Here is a 23,560-nt window from a genome sequence, read left to right as displayed (position 1 = left end):
AGAGGAGCTATGTCCAAATGCTACCCAAAGTCAGAGTCCACTTCCACCCTAGGTGCCTGTAGTCTGTTCGGGTGGCTATAACAGCATACCACCAACTGGGCACCTTATAAACAATAAACATGTATTTCTCAGTTCTGGAGGCTGGAAGTCCAAGTTCAAGGTCCCAGTATGATGGCTATGTGTTGGTGGTAGCCCTCTTCTGGGCTGTTGACTTCTTTCTGTGTCCTCATATAGCAGGGAGGGCTAGGGAGCTCTCTGAACCTCTTTTATAAGAACGGGGTTACACCCTCATGACTTAATTGCTTACCAAGGGCCAACCTCCAAATGCCATCACATTGTGTATTAGATTTCAACATCTGAATTTTGCAGGGCACACAAACCTTCAGACCATAGTGCCATGGAAAAGTGCCATTATAACATAGGCTACTCAAGAGAGAGACCAGTATGGAGAGGATAGGGTACACTAATGCTCACTGATCACATGGTCTTGAGGAACTTCGCATCTCTCTGAACTTCTCTAAGTAGTCAGAACTCACGAAGAGTTTGTCAGTCCGCATAACAATAGCAGACACTTTAACAGGTTGGAGGAGAAAATGTAGAAGTCTTGACATTCTAACTTTTCTCCAGGCACAACTGCAATGGCTCAGTACCTCTATTGGGCGTCCTCTTAGGTTTCCGTCTTTCATTACTTGACATTCTGGTCTTTTCCCTTCTTAATTAATTGAAGACTTTCAGTGGTTTCTAGGGAGTCATTCTAATACTCTATCAGATATCCATGTTGTCTTGTCATTTTCCCATTGTACTTTCCCTACAGCCCAGTTTCCCCCAAACAACTTTCCCATTCTATTTATGGCCCCATCATGAGACAGAAGTAAACTGGTGTGAACAGGCTGGTAAGAGTTTGATTGAGGAGCCTGGCTAGACTTGGGTTTTATGCCCAGCATGTGTTATCATATGGTTCCCCTTTGGTATGAGGTTTAGTTCTTTCATTCTTGCATCCTCATCTATGCAATGAAGACCCTAGTGACTTCTCTGCAGGACAAGTGAAGGCTGCTGTTGAGGCACAGGATGCCTCCAGCACAGTTCTCCTAGAGCTGGCTTTCCACAGATGATGGGCTTAACCCTTCTGATGCTCTTTGTAGGCAATCAGTGATGACACTGACAATGAACTGGTTTATAATGTATTAGCCATTAATAGTTAAAAACAAACAAAAAAGCTACATACAGATAGTAACCTACAGAATTCGTCTTACTTGATTAAAAAATTTAATAACCTATATATGCCAAATAACTTAATTGGCAATTTAGCAATTTAAAATGTAGTCAATAGTGGCCTCTTGAACTTCATAATAAATTTTTCTTAAATCTTCAAGAAAAGGAATTATACTTTGTGTGTGAGTATAAGAGTATTTTTTTACTTTAGAGAGCGGAATATCTCTATGTCTATTCTTCTAGAAGTCTCTTTTATTTTTGTGAATAAGCAGAATAAATCAACTAAAACCCCAGCTACTTTTTCAAGAGCATGTCTGCTTCTCTTCCTTTAAAAAAAAAAGCAGCAAGCATGGTCAAGAGCTTGGCTCTGTTCAACTGCAGGTGGGTCTCATTACTGAGGCCAGCTCTCCCTGGCTCCCGAGGACACCTCACTCAAGGTCACTGAGAGGGCTTTGGAGGAGCCACACCTGACTGTACTGGTAGAACTTGAGCTCTGAGTCATTCACTTGGCAAAGAGCTGATCTAGGGAAAGGCAAAAGTCAGAGAGATGCTGGCAAGAAAGACAGATGAGTCATGGACAGGGAACAAATCACTCGCTTTGGAGGACCAACTTTAGGAAACACTGAAATGGGAAAAATGGTGTTTGGGGAAAACTAACACTTATTTTTGGTCAGGACCATTTAACACACACACAAAAATCTGCAGATGTGGATTTTGCTCGCAGCAATTTCTCACACTATAAAAGAATAGAAGTCCCTTGCAGAGAAGTTGTGAAAAAGGAAACTTTCCAAGAGAAACTGACTATCAATTACTTAAATTTGATTAAGATAAGAAAAAACTAAAAACAAAGGGAACATTGTAACCTACTTCCTGAAATTACAATCACATGAATAATGCATAGAAATCGGTGTTTGTATATTCCTTTCAAGATGATGTACATACACATTACACAGGAGGTTTTATATTCTAGATTGGAAAAACTCAAAAGTTTGACCAAAAGAATATTACAAGGTTATTTTATGCCTTCATTTCTTTTTCAGTTTCCCTAAACATGGGACCACTTTAAACAGGATCCACCTTGTATTCTAAAAACCAAACTTAAGTGCACGTATTTAGGAGTAGTGAAAAACGTTAATGAGAGTATAACATGTCTTCATGATGCTACTGATCTGCATTTTAAGAGCTCAGAATAGAATCAAATTTTAATGAACTTTAAATTCAAAAATGGCCCAGAGCAGTTGAAAACATTTGAATAAAACAAAAATGATGCTTTTCATAATAACCTTTAAAGCATTACATGTTTCTTTCTTACCTACGGGAAACCTGATATAAAAACAACTTCAAGTAACTTGTACACAACTAGGTATTTGAGAATTAGATGAGGGGCCAGGATTTAGTGTCTATAACCCAGGTGACATTGTGTTAATGAATCACATGGTTAAATCCTTTCTCATCTTCCCCACACAGGATGTAGCTAAATAATGATAGTGACAAAGCTCAAGATGGCTCCACCTGCGAAGGTAACTGTCTTCTGCAGATAGTTCATCTGGAAGGGAGAAAGGAGGGGCCTCCACTTCTCAAATGTCCATGCTGTACCAGGTACTTCCCAGAGCTTATGCCATGTAACCTTCCCCAAATCTCTGCTAACTTGCTGTTATTCTTATCTGGCATATGGTAAACTGAGGCTTAGAGATGTCCATTAGCAGGGTCAGTAAGCAGGGAAGCTGAGGTTCACCTGCTGTCAGGAGACAGCTTGGTGAGCATTAACACCATCTGGCTGTGTATGAGAGTAGGGGTGCTGAGAATCAAGAGGGAGACCAACAGGACCCTGTTTGCTGGGGACATTTCCTGCTTTTGCACTTGAAAGCCCCATGTGGCAGAAAACCCCTTGTCTGTGGGCAAACCAGGACACATGGGCTCCGAGAACAATGTTGTGCAGAGAGTACAGCTCTGTCAGAGGCATTCCCCACTAAATCTACCTGTGCTCAGGTACAATGCTACCTCCTGGGTTCTACAAGGCCTGGGGATGAGAGCCAACAGGGGCCCAAGGCTTTCGTATCAGAATTTCTTATATCTGGGATAAGAAAATAAGGTAATGTAGTGAGAAGAGTGATGGGTTTCAGGGTGTATCACTAAGAGATCTTGTTGGCTTTTTCCAAAGATTGTTGTCTCTTTCTAAAGATCGTAGAATTTCAGCTGTCACAGGCTGATTTGTGGTTGTCAGCCTTAGTTAAGAGTCTGAGGTTCCTGAAGAGCACTAATATCTACCTAACAACGTCCTGCATAATGCCATAATAACAAACTACAAGATGCACAGTGCACTATAGAAGTAATGGCATGCTGCATATGGAGGCTGGAGAGGAGACTCCAGGAAGGGTGTCAGTCAAATCACAGCACATGCTCCTGGGGAATAAGACACAGAGGTTAGGACTTTGTGTTCTTTTTACTACCCTTCAGGTGTTTGCTGACATGAATTAGCTAGAGAGCCATCTCTCAATTGTCTAAACACTCCTAATTTCCTCATTTGGCAATTTTGAACTCTCAAGCCCTCTGTAAAGAGGAGAAACATCTGTATCTTGAAGTTCATTCACTCCCTCAGCTCCTTCATGGTCTGGTAATGGGATGTTTCCAGGCTCTCCATCAGCTTTGGAGACCAGGCAGCGATGCTGGGAGTGGCATGCACATGGGGCAGAGTACCCAGCAGTGTCTTCCACGTGTACACACATTCCCAGGCTGCTGGCTTGGCTGTCCTCAACACCTGCTCCGCCCTCTTGGGCTGTCCCTCGGCTGGCACACTAGTTCTACACTCTCCACATGGCCTCCTTTGAGAGGCCATCCTGCAAATATCTCCTCGCCACACTCCCAGGGCATCTGCTGCTGGCCCCACACCATTTGCCCTTTCAGAAAGCACCACCACATTCCCCAACCACAGACAGTATACCTCTCGCTGGAGTGTACAGATACTCATCTTTTAATGTTGTCTTCAAATCCATGCACTGCTCAATACCTGATTACTGGTAAATGGGACCCAGCTTTAAAAAAACTGTAACTACTAGCAATATGTAGAGGACACATCGTGGAGACCCTTGGGGAAGTGAACCATCATTTGTGTTATTTGGTCTTGGCAGGGACCTCAAAGGAAGGGACTTTTATTTATTTATTTTTTAGCCAGATAGCAAACTATCTGAAACCTCGGCCTCTTTGTCTTAATGTAATAATGACACAGGTTTTCAGAGAGAATCAATACCTTCTGCTGAGAATAGATCATAGCAACACAATAGACTTACTTGAAAGGAATGAGTATTTTATGGATGGCAGGCAGAAGTCACAGGGAAGACTTCCTTTCTGAAAGTACTCTGCAGCAAGAGGTATCTAAAAATAGAGAAAGAACAGACGGCTATTGCTGTTTTATTTGACAAAACAGGCAGGCTATCAAACATATATAGCAACAGAAAATGACAATGCTTTTAAAAATTGTCATTAAGTTTTAAAAATAAATAACAAACATGTGCATAAACCAAAATGTGTTAGTTTTTACAAACTTCATTTAGAAGTCAAGTGTCTTGCTCACTTCAATTTCATTATTAGGAGACATCTAACCGTAGACAGCAATTATACAGAAGGAAGAATGTAAGTATCAACTTGTGAGAAGTCACTTAAATAAAGGTTGATGGGACGTCATCTCATTGCTGGACCTGAGTCTGAGTCCACCCAGAGCATGAGAGATAGGGTGTTCGAGTTTCCAGGGCCTCAGAGCCTATTTGGTGCACAATCCCCAGGGGGCCACTCAGGGACCAAGTTTGGTTTTAGGCTCTGGTGGTTAAGACCCAAATCTCGGACCTCTGATATTCTGCATTTCAGCAAGAGAAGACTAAATAGAAGAGATAGTATCTCAGAATGTCCCTCTGGGATGGCAGTTGGAGACATTTGAGCAAAATCCTGAAGGCAGTGAGGAAGTGAGCCAGGGTCTACTGAGGGGAGCAATTTCCAGGCAGAGGGGGCAGCCAAGGCCTTGGAGGAGGTCGGGGGAGCTGACAGAGAAGTGACAGCTAAGTCCATGGTGATGGAAATCAGATGGGAGGGAAGTTGATATAGGATAGAACCTTGGGAGAATATAGACCTGAAAGGTGGGAAGGAAAGGAGACGGGGCAGGAGCGGCCAGACAGGAGGGAAACAGAAGGGAGGCCACAGAGTGGGAGAGCTTCCGGCTCTGACAATCAGCTCCAAGAACTCTTCCAACTCTGAGAGGGGGCCTGGGGAAGGATGGCCAAGGAAGTGTGGAAGCCGACTAGAGCAAAACACCACAGAATCAGGAGGGGTCTGTGCGTGTTCTGCAGGATCCAAAATGCAGTGTCTGTTTTCATGGGAACATTTTCCTGGTGGCAAGATCTGATGCAACTATGTGACCCTGACAGTGGACTTTCCCTCCCAATTTGGGAAGATTTAAAATCTGTCTAAATTCAATTAAATGTATAAGAAAAGCAAAAGACCTTAATCATAATAAGATGAAATGCAAGTGTTACTGTCAAAGCCCAGACTTTTGAACAAGCTTGTCTTTAATAAGCATGTACACAACAAATGACTTTAATGAACAAAAGAGTCAGTTAAAGAGAAGTCAACAGGCATCTAATAGCAAGTACTAATTCCTGGCAATGCCAACAGTGCCAAAAGTCATCACTGAATTCCTTCAGAGTAAAACAGAAATAAATGTATTTTGTAATTCCTTTAGATGCATTTTAAAATTTCTACATGGCTGCAGTGGGGGGAGTAGTGGGGGGAAAATGGAGACAGCTGTACTTGAACAATAAAATAAGTTAAAAAATAAAATAAAATAGAAAAAATAAATTTCTACATATAAATTTTTTCAATCTCATGTGATAAAAATCTATTACAATAAATAAAAATATTTCCATGCAACAACTGAATGTGTATTCTAAGAAGAGACAGTAGAAGAAGAAAGAAAAAAAGGTAGTTTACACACTTGACCATGGGTTGCAGTTTTGAACTGTGCAGGTCCAGTTATATACACATACATTTTTTTTTCAATGAATACCTGTTCTGTTTGCTGTCCTCACTTGGGAGTCCACAGAGGCAAAGGGCTGCCTATGTCCATTGACATAGGCCACTTTACATGGTGACTTAAGCATCCGCGGGTTGGTAACTGCGGGGGAATCCCAGAGGCAATCCCCCATAGGTACTAAGGGTAGTTAAGTTTTGGCGGAGTCAAAAGTTATATGTGAATTTTCTACTGCACAGGGTTCAGGGCTCCTAACCCCCACCTTGAACATTTAATACAGATAAAAAATCAGACAACAGGGTGAAACTGAAAGTCAACATATAGTATGAAACAGATCTGTGGCTCACACCGAATCCCATTTAACACGAACACGGTGGATATGGTACAAGGTAGGTGGGAAAGAGTTCTTTCTGGATCAGGCACTGCTATCTCTCTTCCCCTGAAGCCTTCTTGCTCCCCGCAGCTGTCCAGAGAACTGGTCAACCCTTCTTGGTGCTCTGTCCCGTTTCTTACATTCCCTATTATTATTGTTTGCTATGCTTCTTTGGTAGGCTGCTTCTTGCAGGGTGGCTGTGTCTTCCATCTTTCTCTCACTAAGGCTTAGCACAGAACCTAGCACATAGTAGGTGCCCCTAGTTGTAGAATTGAATAATAAAATAAAATAATAAATACACTTAGATAACAGGCCTGATGTCTCTTCAAATATTTTTCCAATCCAGGATACTTTGGGAGTGTCAATCCAAAAATATTTATTGATTGCTAAAGACAGATCTCCTTTGGTTCTTTTGATATCACAGCCACCTATACTCTTATAGCCAATAGCAGGTATTGCCCATTGCTCCCTCCTTTTTACAACATTTTAGGCTTTGTTCAGCCTAGTTGCATTCTGGCACATCACACATCATATTCTACATGAAGTGACTTTTCCTTTTTAAGTCACTTATGACATTTTTCCTGCTGTGATTTTAAGCCCCTAAGAGAAAAAGTTGGACAGTATCACTTATAATAGATACTGTTTTAATTTTTAAATATTATATATTTTATAGTCCAGTTCATGTTAACAGACCTATTTGATGGGTGGGAGATGTCATTCTCTCACCAATAAAAAGCTACGGGATTACAATGAGGGAGAGAACAAAATTGCAAAGTGCTTAAAAATTCATACTTATTTTCTTACCTTAGAAATATTAACAGCTCTTTTTAATGTAGTTTAAAAAAGTTAAGATGTGATTCAGCTAAAGTTAAAAGTGCAGATTTTATTACAAAAATATAAAAACATTTTATTTGGTGCTATTAGAAAAATGCCCCTTTAGTATATGTTGGAAGGCCCTCAGTGCATATCACAGTGCATTACATAGTACACACTGATGTTACATTTTGAAAAAGTTCCTCCCAGACACCAAGAGTTTTAAGACACAGCCCTTGAGAGTCAACATCACTGAGAATACTCCCGATGGCTCCTGGTGACACACAGCTTAATAGGGCAATGCTCACAGAAAGTTTACAAAGTTTGCCTTTGACAATAATTTATTTTAAGGTAACCCACTTCTTAGAAATTCTCTAAGATCATGGTAATGTAGTTAGTGTTTCAGGAGATGAAGAGAAGAAGAGGGAGAGACAATTATGGAATGGCATCAACTTATTCTTCACCAAACAAGTGTTCGAGCCTAACAGTGGACACAGAGAAGGCTGCGGTGCACGTCCGCAGCAGGCAGAGGGGGAGAAGTGAACTGGGAGGGCAGGGTCTACGTGTGTGAAGAAGAGCAGCACCAGTACAGTCGAAACTGTGCTTTCCGCCACTGCTCTTCGACCTCCTGGTCTGTTACAAGGGATTCCAGAGAGGAAGTAAGTGTTTGGTTGAGCGCCCCTCCTCATGATCGTTTCAGCACACATGGAATCTTAAAACTGAACGCTGCAGGCTGCTTCAAGCCATAGAGACCCTGTATTGCAATAAATGACTATCAAACTTTCTTATTGTACACACAATACTGCATTACAGTAAGTGAAAAATGTTCATAATATTCCTTCTTTTTTTCCCTTAAAACTGATAGGTGAGTGAAATGTTACATTGGATGATTTATTACGCTTCAGGACAGACTCGGGAGGAGATCTGGGAGGGGGCAGTGAAGCATAGTTAGGAATCTGAAGTTTTCCTCTACCAAAGAATACACTGAACCCCTTAAACCAGTATATGGTTTTAAATCAAAGCAGTAACATTAACAAAGTACTTAAATGGCCACGTTTGGCTTTCCAGGAGCAGGGAAATAATTCCTGACAGCTTTTAGATATCAGCAGGGCTCTCCACGAAGAACAGACGCATGGTGGCAGCCAGCCAGCCGTGTCACTGGTGACTCAGTACACAAGTTTCTGTGGTCTCCACAGTCTGAAATGGCAAGCACATCAGTTCTTAACTTTGAGGACTAAATGGTAGCAGGGGCACTTCTGAAATAAAATGGAACTCAAAGAAACCCCAACAAATGCAATGTGAGTTTTTGCTTCTTAGTGTGCTCTTTCCATAAAGCTCAGTCTTGGCCACTTAAATGTTTTTCCCTTAGAAGGTACCGTATTTATTACAGCACTTAAAATTACTTATTGTTTGATTTGGAAAATAATCCAGGCAACCATTAACAGAAATTTTAAACTGTTGTCAAACATTAGTCTAAGTGGTAAGAACCCCACCTTCCTGTGATTAATTTCAACTCCAAAAGCAACATCCCTGTTAAACAAAGCCCAGACTAAAAAAATTCTCTCCTTGGCACAGCTGAATACACACCTAGAAATATTTTTGGCAGCATGAAATATGCTATCATTCTCTTTGTTAAAAAAGGCTTACTGAAAACTACAAAAGGTGAGACAAAGAAAACCATCCAAAATGAAGGCTGCACTCATCTTTGAAGAAACAATAGCACATTGCTTCTCCCGCGACCCTGTACTGACAGCAGGAGAGTTGCTGGCCCGTCCTAATTAAAGTATGTTTCACTGAACTCTCCTTGATTGCTCATTGTTCAGGAGAGGCTGGACTCAATGCATACAAAGTCAATCGGATACCGAAACGCCCCTCCAAAGGCACTGAAATTGATGCAACATCGGGCTTTCCAAAACAGAAGAGAACCAATAAGAATCACTCCCCAGCACATGCACTCTTGAATCCAGGTAAAGACAATATTCCTTCATGAATAGAGTAGCTGTTTACCAGCCAAGCCTTCTCCAGGAGAACATATTTTGGTATGGAACACTGGACCACACATGCTATTAACAAAAATGCAAGATCAAATTCAATAGATGACATGATGAACACGCTTCATTTCATGCATGGCCGTGTTTTTCCTGTGAGATAAAGACTCAGAGTAATTACCATGAACTGAAACTTCCTCACTGATCCCCTGTGGCAGCTGGCAGTCGGTGACTGCCGATGCTCTACAACAAAGAAGAACGCCTTCTCTTCGGTGCCTTCTTCTTTAACGTTGCCAGCTAAGCACCTCCACTGTTGCCAGAACACAGTAGAGTATCTCTGTATCTATGTCTCCAATGCATAAAGAGTACGGTGGAAACCTATCAAACTGGTGAGCAGCGATGCTAGCAACCAATGAGGGGAGGCTCAGGCAGAATCCAGCACATGCTCTCTGAGGCGCAGGCTGTCACCAGCATTTAGCAGGCTGCTAATCTAATTATAGCTAGTTTGCTAGCACAGAGCTATTGGAGCAAAGCACATGAGCAAATTAAATTTTAATAAATTAAACCCCACAGACAAAATCATCTTGATTTCCTGTCATTTTGAGGATTAATGTGTCACCTTATAAACTGTAAGTGATTTTTAAAGTGCATTCTTGTTTTTCCTCCAATATAGAGAAACAAAGAGTGGTTAAATTGAGCATACAGTGCTGCCAGCTGACTTAAACGACAGGTTCCAGCACTAAGAGTAAATAATCAAATCAATACCAGGAAGATATTAGTGCTAGTGCTATAAAGTCTGAGTCTTACTTAATTTACCCTGATCAGCCATTTGCCACTTATTGGTCCTCCAGTGCTAATTAGTCTCCAATATACTTTGAAATACCATGTCAATGGCCATGCATAGTGGAAAAGTGCTAATCAAAGCCTCAAAAATCAACATCTTGACAGTGATAATCATTCAGAGCTACAAGAGATGAAAAAGGAATACCAGAAATCATTGTAAAAGCAAAAATTAAAAAATCTGCCTACTCTTAAATCCAGGTAAAATTATTATAGGGTTAAAATCATTGTGGAGCTTTTGTATGATCTTCAATAAAGTATTAAATAAACATTAAATTTGTTTAGATTAAGCTTAAAATGATAACCAGCTATCAAATAAAATATCCTATTTCGAATCTATCCTATTTTGAATCAATCTAGAGTTGAGTAAAACTCATAGCTAAGAAAAACTGGAAATCTACCATCTATACAAACAACAGCTTTTTAAGTAACTTCTGTTAACTTTTATGATTTATGACAATCACACCGAACTTGATAATACAGTTAGTCTAATAGTATATTAGACCAACTTGAGATTTGGTCAGATTGAGATGCTTTCATGGCTACAATTTTGGGGGAAGGTGAAAAATAAAAACTTTAAGATTTTATTGTGTATATTAAAATTTATCTCTTAAGGAAATTATCTGTGTACTTCTTGCTTGTATGTCCCTTGACCTTCTTGACTTGTCATAAGTCTTTAATTTTTATGCTCTCAACACCATATTTACATCATATATTTTCAATAACATAAAAGTTTGTCCCCTGCACAATTAATGGTAAAATTAGTTCTAGAGGCCAAATCCTATGAGAGGCAGTTTGAGGCACAGATGAAAAACATACATTCTAACAGCCTGGGTTTAAATTCTGCATTAGCTATGTTCTACCTGTGTGATCTGGGACTAGTGATTGGATTTGTCTGTGTCCCAGAGGCAATAATGAGCGACATCTCGCAGGATTATTGACAAGGAGCTGTAAACACTTAGGACAGGGCCTGGCACAGAGCGAGTTCTAAATAAGCTGTTATTAATAGCAGCAATCTTCTCACCATACCATATTGTCTACCACCGTCTCCAATAACACACTCCTCAAAAAAGAAATGCTAAATACTGGTCCATTGTACAGTTTTATCAGAAACACCATAAAGAAGTAATTAATAGTGACAAGCTGGTGACAGACTTGATTAATCATATAGAACTGTCATGGGTATCCACTGTGGTAACAAAAATGATCTCACCAACTTCTTTTTGGCTATGTAATGGTCACTAAGTTCACCTAATTCTATGTGAACCAATGTTAAAAGCACTTCAGGAAATTATGGGCTTATAACTGTATTTCACTAATGACTTGAAATATAAATCAAATGATATACATTTGAAAAGTGTTTTCCATGGAATATACGGTAAATTAGGGGAAGTGTGTAATAAGATGTTACATTAAATTTAAAATAACAAATTTATGTGAAAAGGAGAGAGGAGAGAGTTTAGCCAGAAAAATGCAATTTCTGTCTCTGCAGCCTCTATTTATTGATTTTCCCTTTCTTCTAAATATGTTCTGCAAAGTTACCAGTCCTGGGATGGTATTAGTCAAATCTGTTAATCTGTTAAATTTATTTTCCGTAATTCCCAGAAACTGATATGTTCTACCAGTCAAGCTTCAATCCAGTGATAATATGCATGCTTCTCACTTTTTGTAGTCTTATTTTGTTTGATTTTTATTTGTAAACCTTTACAAAATGCTAACACCCCCAACAATCATTACAATCTGCTCTAAGGAACCAACTACTCCCAGGGATTAATTAGTAGCCATGGAAAAGGAATATTGACTAAGGGGCATTTTTCCTTCTTCAATCTTTGGATACCATGCACTGGGAAATAAACTGGAGGAAAGAATGGTGTGGTTCATGAACTTCAAGGGAAAGCAAATAAACTCATGGTCCATAAATTCAAGAGTGAAAAGCTGTGAACAAATGTAGACACAAACACAAACTTGCAAAACACAATGGAGACACACCTGCCAAAAAAACACCTGAGTGTGCTACCTGGAAGCATTGTCCATGTGAACTATCAAAGCTCAGTCGCCACTATCAGGAACAAAAACTCCAAAAGGAATTGGCTTCTGTGATTTGGCCTAAGGCACAGCTCCCTGGAGGCTCCCAGGGTGCAGACTAGTAACACTTCTAGGCATTTATTTAGGAAACAGCTGACAGCTCTGCCTTCCTCTTCATTTAACAGACTGCAGGCTCAAAATAAAAGCACTTTTAAAAAGCTGTTTGATTAATTTGTCTCATGCCTGTTTTGTATCTAATTATACAAAGACAAGGCAGACTCATTCTAAGAGAAGAAGGCAACTGTCCTTTCTTAAGTCTTATCTTTCAGCATGTTTAGAACCAATATTTGTCTGGAACTGAGTAACAGTTAATTGGTAATCTTTCTTACTGCCAGTCTACTAGGAGAGCCTATATATTTTTTAACCTCAGGAATAAGCACTTTCAGCTTTGAACACCAATCAACTCCTCCTCAAATCTGAAAAAGCATTCTTTTACTCAGGAAATAGTTTTAGGCACCTACTATGTGCAAGGACTGGGCTGGACTTTGAGAATACTCAAGGTAGCGAGACAGTGGTCTGATTGGAGGCCAATGGGGCCTCCATTCAAATTAGGGAGATAAACAGTAAGTGACTCATTAACAACTGAGTGATTTTGATGAGTAACTGCTGGGAAGTGCAGGCTGCTGTGAAAGCAAGTGGGGGTGGAGAGTTGGGTCTGTGGCTGAAGGAGGCTCTGGCTGGAGAGTGGGTGAGGGCCAAGCGTGCTGCCGAGGTCCCGGAGAGCCCAGGGAGCCAGAAGCCACAGCATGCTGCACAGACAGCTTCAGACAGCTCTCAGGAGGAAAAGGATTAGGTCAAAGCCCTCTGGAAATCTGGCTGACCATTTATGCCTCCCAGTTCTTTCTAGTAATAGGTTCCATTATCTTCCAAATCAAAACCCTCACTTACCCTTCATTGCACAAAGAATAAAAACCATGTACATTTCACATTTGCTACCCTGGACAAGCAGGGCCAGACAGTCGCCGCAGATATGGTTTATGTCACTGAAGGGGCTTCTTCAAGTTCTGTTTTTGTTTTCTAACCTTGGAGAAGGAAGAGAGGAAAGTTCATGTATGGAGAATCTCCATATAGAACTCTGTTACAACTTTCTCCCCTTAGAAAGGAAATTGGGTTCACACACTGAAAAATGATCCATGGCTCCCACATAATTTTGGACTTGTCAGAAAATTCTGACCAGAAGTGTCTCAGTTTCAACTGTTTGTGAAACTCCACCTCACTGGAAGGGACCTCAGGGCAGGTGCTTCTGCCCTGAGGAACAGGGACATGGGCATGGGGAGGCCTGATCACAAGCTGGGCCACCAGGCTGACATTTGTACTCTTGGGCTGTGAGACACTCAGCCCAACTCCACAACCAGGCTCTGCCAGGAGAGGGGAGGGGCCGGCAGTTCTGGATGGTCCACATAGAGAGGTGGGCCAGTGAGTGATGAAACAGGCAGCTCCCACTGTGGTATTTTAGGCCACAGCACAAACTCACTGCATGTGGAACTGGGCAGAGTTGTTCACAAGCAGCTCCCCAGAGTCCATGTGAGGGGCTTGAGCACAGGGCCCACCCCAACTCCAAGGGAAGGAATGAAAGCCTAAGCCGTCCAAGTCTCTGGCTGCCAGGAGTAGGACTACTGCTGGGCAAGCATATGGGTAACTGGGTGCCCCCTTCCTTCTCTTTTCGGAACACCCACACATTGGCTTTTTTTTTTTTAAGGAATGTGGCATATGGTGCTCAATGCAGTTGTAACGTGGTTGGGCTGGGAAACACTGTAGCAGGCTGCTGGAAATTACTCCAGCAGCTCCAAAGGCCACGGAGAAGCCCTCAGCTCCCTCTTCTTTCAGATTCTTAGCATCCCACCCTGTTTACCATGAAGAGACTCCCTGCCTGAATAGGGCCTCAGAGGTTCCTTTGCACAGCAGTGTGAGAGGCCTCCTGGGGAGCCTCCTGCTGAGACACATGAGTGTTTGGACAACGGCGTGCCAGGCTACATAAGCACACCACAGGAGTCTTCTCAGTGGGGTCCGGTTTACAGTCCAGCCGGGCATCTTGTAGTGTCTCCTCAAAGCCTTGCCGACACCATCACCTTTTTTCCTCTTTTATTTTTTTCCGGAGATTCATATTTTATAGTTCTGGTAAAGAAATATGGAAGGATAGGAAACAATGAGACAATGAGGGAGTTTTGAATTTGAGGGGAGGCTACCTTGGGAGACTCTTGGTCATGGAGGCTTGCTTCAAATGGCTGGCTGCTGCTACCAAATTAAGGTACAGGAGCCTTGGTCACCTTGGCCATCAGACAGCCTCAAACACCTGTATTTGTCTGTGGGCTGAAGATCCAGTGCAGCCCACACGTGCTTGTGGAGGGGCCCCCCAGGACCCCACATACCCATATATGGCTGGACAACTTATGAATGGTAGCTAAGCACAGCACTTGGACAGGTCATCTCGCAGAGGCCCCCTCTCTCCATCTTTTTGGCCACTTTCCCGCTGTAACCCCCAATAGTAAGTCCATGAGGCCGGATGTGAGCTTAGCCTCTCTCATCATTTGTCAGTGAAGCTCGCCCAATGGATGGACCACTGAGGTCAGTACTTCAGACTTTGAAACGGCTTTATCATAGGTCATTGCTGCATGGGGATGAGCCCAGGCCTCCATATTTAACCAAGAATGTAACTGCTTTTGTCAGATCTCAAAGCAAGAAGTCACAGGGTACAAGAAGACAAAAAAAAGAATTTCCTAGGTATGGCACTAACCTTCAAAAAGATTTATCCAGACAAAGTTTACATCTGCTATGTTTCATGCCTTTCACATACCCTAACATGCAGCAGCCCGGCCCCAGAGGGTGAGAGTACTCTGTGCCTACAAAGGCAGCAGAACACCTAAGTCTGCCTGGCCCCAAACCTTCTCATGTCCCCAAACCACCCAGCCAGCCCCTGTCCTCCTGCTCAAAAGCATGACCCCTACTTATCCGAAGCTAGTTTTTTGTAAGTACGTGAGTCTCCCGAGCTGGGGGTGAGCTCTCCAGCCTGCTAAGGAATGGTAACCAGCACGTCCAATGGAAAGTGGCCCAAATCAAGAAGAACCCATGGAGGTGCTTCTGTGCAGGTGGGCGGGATTAAGAAAAGAGCTGGAATATGGTAGTTCTACAAAAAGGCATTTTCCCCACAAAGCTAAGAAAACTAAATGGTTAGGGTAACATAAGAAAGTCTTGAAACTTTGATGCAGAAAGCACACATGTACCTAATGAATCCCATTTAGAAAGACCTTCAGTACAATGGTTACATTCTGCATTTCAGGGTTGTACCTCGGAATCACATTATTCTTAGGAAAGCATCTTTTTGACTCCCCTGCCTTCTAGAGCAGCACATTTTTACCCACGTGCCTGTTTCTTAATTACAGTGTCAAATAGTCAATTACAGAGAATTTTTACAAATTTCTCACTCCGCACAAATTTAAGCATTACATGATGAAATGACTTCTAATCTCTAGAAATAAAAACTCCCACCTTCCTTAAGTCATACATGGGTTCATTCATGAGCTGCTGAGGTAGGATGCACATGGACATTTCATCAGGTGTAAGTACCTATTGGTATCAGAACATACATGTCTAAATGGCATGTGGACAGCTGAGCACCCTGCATGAACGGGCATTGTGGCAATTAAAAACTAATGTTGCTAAGAAACCATCTTTAACAACAACAATGGAGCCACTGTGGTGGTTTAAGACATACCTTAATGGGAATGATTTTAAATAACTAAGATTAATCCTTCACATTTGGAATTGAGAAATGGAAGTGTAAGGCAAAGGAGAGAGGGTTGAGAACCTAAAATACTAAGGTGATGCTGTTTTGTTAATTCAAGAAATATATGTGAAGCTCCTATGGAGTGATCATGTGTTCAGTTATAGCCCCTGCCGTGACGAGCAAGCAGGGCAGGAGGCAGGAGCACCAGGGAGCCTGCTGTGCGGGGAGGGGCTACGGAACAGGGAGCCACCAAACTAGAGTGATACTGAGACTCTGTCCCAGCACTGGTGGCAGACGTTTTCTTCAAACACTGAATTCTGTCTTCACTGTTCTGGTGTGTTCACCACTCTTGGCCATTGACAAAGACATTAGGGACTCAGATCCTGGGACACATGGCAAGATATGAGGTTGGAAGGTGGCAGAGCCCCAACAGGGGCAGCTTTGGCCCCTCATCGTGGGAAGAAGCAGAGGAACGAAGACCACAATTTGTTTTAGAAAGACCTGCTGATGTCTTCTCTATGTGGACATGTGCATTTTTCTTCATTAACTGTATCTTCACCTCAGACTTTTCACATCAAATGGGGCAGTCTTGACAGGTATGTCCTTCAGGGTGGTGTGTAAAGGCTCTTGGCCACAATAAAAAGAGAAGTTACATAAAACAGAAAGGATTTCATGTGCTTATTCAGAAAACATTAGTGCTTTTCTATGTGCCGGGCACTGAGAACACAAAGAGAAGTGAAACCACCTTGACCCTTGAGGTGCTGAGATGGAGCCTCCAGAGGTGGACAACCCAGCAGTTCAGTATGTTCTGGAATCATACTGTGGGGAATCCATTTTGACACCATGGGTATTGTGAATATGGGCAAGTTATTTCACCTCAGGGGTGTCTCACTGTCCCCCTCAGGCAAGAAAGCCATACCAGCAGAGCTCTGCCCCTGAGCTTCTCAGAAGATTAGTAAGAACTGGCACATGGAAGCACGGAGAATGCTGCCGGATGGATGATGACACCCGGTACTTGACAGGTTACTGCTACTTGTATGCTGGGACCTGAACTTCCTTGATTCTCCAGTGGGGTTCCTCCCCAACAAGGCACTTCAGTCCTCACAATGACATATAACTAGTATTATCTGGCTCCTATTATTTGTCAAATATTGTGCTAGGATGAGGACATGGACCCTCCAAACCAGAAAAAGAGGTAGGTAAGACAAAGCCAATGATTAAACCTGAACAGAACTTCTAAGTTGACAGAGAGATTTCACATACACTTTGTGTTGTGAGTCTCTGCTAAGTGCTATCAAAGTAGTGTTTTTATTGCCATTCTCACTTCCGAGTTGAGGAAGCAGGCCCAGGGTGGTCATAGGGCTTGCTCAGCAACCGCAGACTTAATTAGCTCCTACATCACTCCTCTTCTCAATAAAGCCATGTTTGTCTGTTCTGCCAAACAAAAAATTAATTACCCTATGGGCAAAATAATTAGATATTATTAGTCTTATCTATAATAATGTAAGCATCAAATAGTAATTAGGTACAATAGCAGATATAATTATCTAATAAGACCTATGGATTAGATTGCAGAAGTAGTCCTGAGCTTCTTACTTACCTTCTATTCTCAAATAATACCATGCTTTTTAAACACTGATGGGTATCTTCTAGGATGTGAATCTCTGTACTGTCACCAATAATCTCTGTACTATCATCAAGAATCTCTGTACTGTCATCAATAATCTCTGTATATCATCAATAGTCTCTGTATTATCAAAAGGACCCAAGACTGGACTCTCTGACCACAGGATTATTCCTACAAAAGTTTAAATTACAATAACAGACTAATCCCTAAATTTCAGCTCTGTCTCCCAAAGTGGGAGGCCTCCACATTTCAGCTGCAGTGTGCTGTGATCGGAATAGTTCCAGCATCAGCACCAGTTCTTGGGTGCACCTCTGCACTATTGCCCAACATCGAGGCAGGGATACTCTTGCATAAGTAACACATGCTCTTTTAAGCAAAAACTCTGTGCGAGAATTTCAAGGCAGGCATGGTATGAATGTTGATCATTATGTGTTAGTGTTACAAACTTTAAAAGATTAGACTTTTATCTAAACAAATAAGTAACCACAAGGATGTATTTTGTTATGAAATTCATCTGGGGCCTTTCTGACACTTTTAAAGTCAGTAGAGATGAAAGGCCAACTATGCTGAAAATGGATCACATCAAAACTTCTGAGGTTATTTCTCTTTGGGAGAAATTATGTTGCTAGAACAATATACTTCTCATCTTCTACCCATTATATTTTATCCCAATCTAGCTACTTTCCAGCGGGTAACCTTGGGTACGCTGTTTAACTTCTCTATGCTTGAACTTTCTCATCTGTAACATGAGGATGAAGACAGGAGTTACTATATAAAGAAAGCATTTAGGGAGTGCCCAGCACTTTGCAGACATTAACTAAGTTCTTCCTGCTTGGCTGGTGAAAAAATTAAAACATCCAGGCCAAATTATAGTAATGTGGTTAGAAAAACTGTCCCCTCTTCTGACTGTTTTCTGACCCAGAAAATGAAATCTGTGATAAAAACACACAGCCATCCTGTCCTGAGCGCAGCCCAGATGGGACATGTTGTCACCACGTTAAGAGTTTGTTAAGAGCACCTAGAAATCCTGGGACTTACATAAGCACAACTTTTTTCCTCAGGGAAAAAGTTCTTGATAATTTTACAGATGTGTATACCTTTACCCCTGGCCATTCACTTTGGGAAAACTTCCTCAGGAAATAGTTGGCAACACATACAAAATTAATTAGAAATAATAGAGGATATAGGCCAAAAAAGAGAAGTATTTCTCACAGCATACTTTCTAGAGCAAAAAACAGAAACTGAAAATCTTTTTTCAACAATAGCCAACTGATGACATAAAATGATGCTGAATAAATAAAAATGAATGAAATCTTATGCATCTCTTCAAAAGTGATATTATGTATTATGAAAGTATATTTATTAAATGGAAATCTAGCTGAATATTAAGTGAAAGTCATACATCAATGTAAATCATGATTCCTTCTTGTTAAAATTATTTCTGTGTTTATATACACCTGTATCTCTCTGCACAGAGGAAAAAACTGGGGGCAGGGCCACAATGTGAATAGTTCTTGTCTCTGTACGATTGGCTTGTCTGAATTATCTAATTTTCTACTGTGCTGTTACTAACGTTGAACATAAATTGTTTATTAAAACTCTGTGTTTTTTTCCCACCCATGGAGAAAACTGTGGGGCCTGAGTTTTAAGGAGTAGCCTCTCTGAAACCATGGGCTTGGAGATTCCTGCTGCCTCACAAGTCCTGGTCACCGGATCTGACAGACAGCCAGTCTACGTGGCACAGCGCGGCTTCGTGAACCAGCTAGTAAGCGGCACCGTCAGCAAATGTGATTTTGCTGTGCGAATCGTTCCCAGCCATAAATCAAACTGTTACGGTGGGAACCAAAAGTTCATGCTGGATTATCAGTCAATTTGCCAATTATTATTACACACTAGGGCAAACCCCGTTGGCACTGATGCTAAGTACAGCTTACATATTCCTTCCCACAGCTATTTGGATAATTTTCTCCTTTTTATCTAAAGACATTCTTATGCATTTGGAAGATATGGCCAGATTCAAATGTCTGGAAAGAAGCCAGTAACTTTAAGTGATGGAGAAAATAAAAAATAATTTCTTTGGATGTGAAGTTAGAAACATTAGCATGATTCAAAATTAACTGGAACCTTGGCAAGTTTCTGAAGCTTTATGGATTATTAGTACTATGGTGGGAATCGAGTTTAAAATAAAGTATAGCAAGCCTCTTTCAGCGTGTCTGCCTATGAGAACTTTATTTTCCTTTTCAATGTTTAAAAAACCTGTCAACCACAACTCTGAATCCCTAATAGACAATGGTTTGATGGTTTCATCAGAAAGATACTTCCATTTGTATGTGTACATTTTAAAGGTAATTTTATTATATCTAGGGACCAATTTTTTAAATTCCACGGTAGAAATCAATATGCAAATGGCACTTGTTTAACAGAAATTTGCCTTTTAGCAAATTGAGCTATTCGCCATCTACACAGCTGAGTGTGGAACAACTGAGGCAGGAGGTAGTCAGGAAGGAAGCTCCCGAGGCCCCGCAGGGCTGAGGTAGAAAACACCTATACATGACAAAGACCCCCTAAGACGGGTTGTTCCTGTTTTCTGGGACAACTCTGAATCATAGAATGCGCCTGCGCACTACCCCTGATTCATTATAATATCATTATAATGAAATAACATTGTGGGACTCCCTGTCTCCAGTAGCCAATCAAGAAAGTCATGGGAAACCACGCATGCGCAGTAGCTTTGAAATCCAACTCCTTGTACCTGCGCAGGAAGAGCCCGCCAAAGACTACCAGGGGGCTTCTGCCTCTATAAGAATGGAATCCCCCAGCCCACGTGCCCTTTTTTTTTTCCTCTGCTCAGAGCTGGCTCACTCCCGTGTCCTGTGGTATATGTACTATCACTTAATAAACCTCCCCTCTTTCTTTATGCTATAAACTTTGTGTGTTCGGTTCAATTCTTTGTCCTCGATCACTAAGAACCTGGTTACCTGTGCACACTTGTGCACACCTGTGACACAACTACCTGTGAAGATTTTTTTCCTACTAAAAATAGTCACCGCCCCCTACCCTGTTTCTTTTTGAATGTTGTTTCTCATAAATGGTAACTGGTGTTCTGTATCTGGGCTTTGTGCTTCCATTTTCGTAGGTAGAGATCCTTTTCTTTGTTCTCTTTTACAACCAAAAAGTAGTTTTTCATTGTGTAATCCCATTAAGGGCAGGGACAATGATTATGGGGCCTTTTTACATTTAACAAGTGTTAGTGCCCTGGAAACATTCACCACTCACTCACTTTAACAGAAGACAACACTGTGTCCTTCAAGGAGAAGGAGGAAGCTGTTTGAACAGAAAGAATCCTTTGAAAATATGAACATCTGAATGGTTTCTAAATAAAGAAGAAAATCTGTGTCACGTATTTAAGGTTGCTGCTTGGGTTAACAATTTATGCTTTATGGACACAATAAAGAAAAAGTTATTCCTTCAAACATTACTGGACCAGCTTGCAGGTCTGGTGACATTTGAAAGTCATTTTTGCACACGTGGGTTCTCTCTATGTAGGGCACCTTTCTAAGTAGTATCAGAGTATCCAGGAGAACAAGCACATGCAAAAGATAAGCTTCATTACATATGGCTTTTATCACGTGTATGTGATTAGCTTTGAAGCTGGAAGTGATCTGAAGGACAGGAATCACCTTAAGGAAACTTCCTTGGGTTTTTCTTTTACTTTATTTTCAAAGTCAGATTACAAGCTAATTTAAATCTCAAGTATTCGATTACATTCCTCTTGAATGACTCCTCATATCTTTGCCAAGTCAATGCTCCCATTCAGGGGGAAGCTATTTTAATTCCACTGCAGTCAGGTCCTCTAATGGAGAGGAGGGTCTAAATTCCTCTTACATGAAACAGCACATGACAAATGCTTTTTATCATAAAGTTTGAGTCAAGCCTACACGAGTGGTTTGCATACTGGATTATACAGATAGCTTTTAAATTAATATTGCAGAAACGTTCTCTAATGGGAAGAAATGGCATAATGAACCTAGCAGGTTAGTACCAAAGCAGTATCGGAGTCCAGAGGGCAGCAAGAGAAGCTGCCTGCCTGATTTCTTGATTGCATTTGCACATTTTATAGACTAAAGCTTTCACAGTTTTAATTATCTTCCCACCAAAGGTAATTTTCACATTTGTTTTTATTTTTGTTTAAGGACAAAGCCAATTTGAATATATGATATGAGTCAGTGCCAGGCTTTAAAAAGATAGAACCTGGTGTTCTCTGCAGGTGGGGTAGGTGGTCTTAGTTAATTTTATTTTGTCTAGACTGGCACAGCTCATTCACACAAATGAGTGGATCCTGGCTTCTGTGGGTGAAGGAAGCAGAGTCTCACAGGCCTTGCTCTCCATTGGCAGTGACGAGTGGCCCAGCTGATGAGAATTAACACTACAGATCCTGAGAGGCTCCAGGTGAGAAAGCCAGGGCCTTGCAGAAACTGGCATGGGACTGTGCCCCAAAGCCTCAGCCTCGGACAAGCCAAGAGAGGAAAGACAGGGAAGGAAATTTTTTCTTAATTTGTAATTACTAATTTTCTAAATATTTCCTTATTTTCAGCAGTGGAACAGAATTTTCTGGGTTTTTTTTCTCTTTTTACAAAATAACTTAATTTCTGTCCTCCTAAAATGTGTACTGTGAATAGTTTGGAAGAATGTATTTTGCAGGTAAAAAAAAATCCACTGGCAACCAAGAAAAAGCTATACTAAAGCACTGTTATTTTAAACACTGGTTGGTCTCAGTTGTGTAAAATTAACTGGAATTTCAGTTAACTTATCCTTTTTGCTTTACTAGTTTTGGGCTGTTCTATTGTTTGTGCTCAGTCCTGCCTTCATACATACTTCTTTTCAGCATTATCCCTGGACTTAAGTTGCTGTGAAATGAAATGTATTACACCAAATTTTAAATATCTGAATAAACTAAAGTTGTCTAAATGCATAACACATTCTGCTTGTGAAATTCCACGCCAGGGTCATGTATTACTGATGTTTCACATTTTGTGGGCATGTGAACAACGGTGAGGGACCGAGATGGAGGTTCACCTGTGCACCCAGTGAGACGAAAGTGTCCTGCACCCAGACAAGGACGGGATGTGCTTTTGTAAAGACTGTGGAATCCAAGAGAGTGGTGTCAATAAGAATAAACAAATCATTGAAGCAGAAGAGAGAGTGCAGAAATACATCCACAGATATACAACTAATTTTTTCACAAAGGAACTCAGACAATTCAATGGAGAATGAAACGTGTTTTTAACAAATAATGATGAAACAATTGGATATACATTTGAAAAGACAGTACGCCTTGCCTATTATTTCACACACCCAAAATATCAATCTGAGGTAGGTCATAGACCTAAATGTTAAAAACACAACCTATAAAGCTTCTAGAAAAAAAAACAGAGGAGAATATATATATTTTGCAATCTTGTAGCAGATAGAAATTTCCTAGAGTCACAAAAAACAAAAACTAAAAACAATGGCATACTGGTCTCTAAAAATATTTAAAACTTCTGCTTAGCAAATGACACTGTTAAGAAAAGGAAAAGGGAAAACACTAAATGGGAGAAATCATACCCAATGCATACATCTGGAAAAAGGACATTTAGCCCAGAAAAAAAAAGAACTATGAATTCATTCAAAAATACAAGCAATCCATCATTAAAAAAAGGCAAAACCTTGAACAGAAACTTCAGAAAAGAAGATATACAAAAGACCTATTAAAACATGAAAAGGTACTTAATGTCATTAGTCATGTGGAAAGTACTAACTAAAACCACAAAGGAGAAACACACCAAGGCACATAAAAATTACATTACCCAAGATTAAAGATAAGGAGAGAATCTTAAAA

At 40.9% G+C, this 23,560-nt stretch overlaps 1 protein-coding gene and 1 pseudogene across 5 annotated transcripts in view; one reads left to right on the top strand and one right to left on the bottom strand.

The window, feature by feature from the left end:
• FAM110B (family with sequence similarity 110 member B) overlaps positions 1-23,560 on the bottom strand; it is a 148,071-nt gene that overhangs the window by 62,351 nt on the left and 62,160 nt on the right. For 3 of the 5 annotated variants that reach the window (XM_045861519.1, XM_045861518.1, XM_045861521.1), the window contains one exon: positions 4,500-4,584. The exons of 1 other annotated variant lie outside the window; for it this stretch is intronic. The gene's annotated coding sequence lies outside the window, so the exon portion shown is untranslated. Of the gene's footprint in view, positions 1-4,499; positions 4,585-9,584; positions 9,735-23,560 lie in introns of those variants that run through there. One more of the 5 variants, XM_045861520.1, reaches the window with a different exon arrangement.
• LOC123833237 overlaps positions 19,349-23,560 on the top strand; it is a 45,751-nt pseudogene continuing 41,539 nt past the window's right edge.

The sequence above is a fragment of the Phyllostomus hastatus genome, unplaced genomic scaffold (assembly GCF_019186645.2).
Source record: "Phyllostomus hastatus isolate PE091 unplaced genomic scaffold, TTU_PhHast_1.1 phas_scaffold_21, whole genome shotgun sequence".
In the NCBI taxonomy this organism is placed as follows: Eukaryota; Metazoa; Chordata; class Mammalia; order Chiroptera; family Phyllostomidae; genus Phyllostomus; species Phyllostomus hastatus.
The sequence above is the reverse complement of the archived record's forward strand: the minus strand, read 5'-3'. Positions and strand labels throughout refer to the sequence as shown.